Source organism: Macrobrachium nipponense, chromosome 45 (assembly GCF_015104395.2).
Source record: "Macrobrachium nipponense isolate FS-2020 chromosome 45, ASM1510439v2, whole genome shotgun sequence".
NCBI lineage: Eukaryota > Metazoa > Arthropoda > Malacostraca > Decapoda > Palaemonidae > Macrobrachium > Macrobrachium nipponense.
The window spans coordinates 2,493,303-2,496,093 of NC_061105.1; positions in this window are offsets into that span (position 1 = coordinate 2,493,303).

Below are 2,791 nucleotides of genomic sequence, written 5' to 3' on the forward strand. Positions count from 1 at the left end.
TCTACAAACATGGGAAGAACATCTGAAGATTTTGAGGAAAGTTTTCAAGAAACTACAAAAAGCAGGATTAACAGTCAACTTAGAGAAGAGTGAGTTTGGCAAGGCAAACTGTACAGTATCTTGGGTTTGAAGTTGGGAAAGGCCTTCTGCTCCAGTAAATGCTAATGTAGAAGGTATCCGTAAGGCTGCCACTACTACCAGGAAACAGCTACAGAGATTTTTAGGCATGGCTGGATTCTATCGTCGTTTCTGCCCAAATTTCTCAGCCGTAGTAGCTCCCTTGACAGACTTGACTAGCTCAAAGCTAAGTTATTTTGGACTCCAGAGTGTCAAGAATCTTTGAGAAGGTAAAAGCCATTTTAACTTCAAGGACCAGTACTTCAAGCTCCAGACTTCGACAAGAAATTTGTGATACAAGTTGATGCGTCGGACTGTGGTGGAGCTGTTCTACTTCAAGAAGATGAAAATAATATCTTACCATCCGTGTGTTCAAGTCTACAAAACTGAAAAAACATCAGAAAGTATACTCGACATTGAGAAGGAAACTTTAGCCTTAATCACCGTATTGAAAAAATTTGAAGTGTATGTGAATAGACATAGGAATGAAGAAATTTTAGTGTTGTCTGATCACAATCCACTGTCATTTATCCAGAGAATGAAAAACCATAGTCAAAGACTGACCAGGTGGTCTTTGTGCCTGCAACAGTATAACTTAAGAATGCAGCACATTAGTGGCAAAAACAATGTAGTTGCTGATTATTTATCTCGTTGCGAATCGTTGGATTCAACACCGTGATGAAAAATCTTCTGGGGGGAGGTATATTATATATTGCTACTTTCAAAATGCATGTTTCCCCTCTTTGAAATGTCATGTAGAATTATGCAACATTTTTTCAGATTCCTAGATAGCTTAGAATTGGATGTTTTAAATGTGTGTTCAGATTTTGCATTACATATTGTAAAAGTATATATATATATAACGTAAAAAGAGAGAGAGAGATCTTCTTTGTCTTTTTGAAACTACGAATGTTTAACTTTTATGTCAACACTGTAAGATTAGAGGGTCTGCGAGATCCGTTTGCTTTCCTAAATCTGTCAACGCATGTGATAGCGAGAGAATTGAGTCTTGCGTTGTTATCAAAACATGTCAATCTTAATTGTCGTTCAGCCTCCGTTTCGATCGAGTAGAGTACGTCTTTTTTTTAACAGACTGGACTTGTACGCGTATATCTTTGCCGAGTCCCATGTGGAGATTGCATATTTCTTTATGAAGATTGCGACAGATTTCGAAGCTACTGGAAGCATTCGTGACAAGAACGTTTTGTATCATATCTGCCCTGTCCAGCTTTTCCGTAAAGGAAGTGATTTCACTAGATCATAAAACCTCGAGGCGGTTAGATTGCTCTCTCTCTCTCTCTCTCTCTCTCTCACTCGACATACTTAAGATTATATTAACGTAACGTAAATTGGTCACTCGTAACTTACAATTTCATATTTGATATTTCTTAGAGTTTATTTAGTGTTATTTAGTTTCTTTTGTGGAATCTGAACAGACATTGTTTCGTAACGGCACCTGGTTTTTGTGAAATTGTGATATACAAGCTGCAGCAAGAGAAAAAGAAGTGGTATACCAAAAACAAAAAAAGGTAAAGTGTGTTATATTTTTATTAGTTGCAACTAATAACGGATAGGAATTGTGTTTAACTAATAATTTTGATTTAATTTTACTTAATTTTGATTCAAGAATTAATTAAACTTTACTTTGTTTTCAAGTAACAGTAATTTTCCCTGATATTGTGAATTTCACTTATAAATTTTGTTTGAATATAATAAAAATTTTTGTATAAAATTTTTATAAGTATTTTATTTTTATCCCAGTATATTTTCAGTTGATTATATAGATGATAAGTAGAAACAGAGTGGTAATTGATTTGCTTTCTTTCTATTTACTTGAAGTGACTTAGAACCAGGGAAGTACTTAGACTTCTGAAATCAGGGAAATACTTAGAGTTTTAAAGTTGTTGATGGAGTGATGCGCTTTGATTAATTTAATTACTTACAAGATTACCTCACACCTGTTTTGATGAACTTAAGTCTGATTTTCTGCAATACTGGTAAGTGTTAAGGGATCACTGTTGCCTTTAGAGTATTCAGTCGTTTAAACGTGTTATGAGGGTTCAGGTGTCTGGCTTTTTGTGAGGTAACATTAAATGAATGGTAAAGTGTAGTAACCAGATATTTGGCACTTCGTAACAACATATTAATGTTGTTGCTTATATGTATCTACAACTTTTTTCATTATGAAGGCATCAAGTTTAAATAAACCAAGACTTAAATTTAGAACATTTCCATTTTTTGACTTGATGAAACAAGATTCAATTATATACCTTTTAACTGCTTCATTACATGGGATTAAGGCTCTTGCTTGACTCCAGGTAATAGGATGATCTAAATTTCTCATTATGTACGAATAATGCATTCGATATTTGCCCAGTTCTCACAGAATATTGGTGCTGTTTGAGACGTTGTGAAAGAGATTTACCGGTTTGTCCGTAATAGACTTTATCACACTTTTTTGCCAGGAGTTTCATATATGCAGCCTGGAAGATCTTTAGGAGAATTTTTTATTAATAAACTCTTGACATTAATATTACTGAAAACAACATTTATGTTAAAAAGCTTTAACATTCTAGGAATATCTAAAAACCTTTCATCATAGGGTAATTTTAAAATGTTATTCTTACTAAATTCAAGTTTGTCAGTAGTTAAATAAAATGTTTTTCTAGCTCTT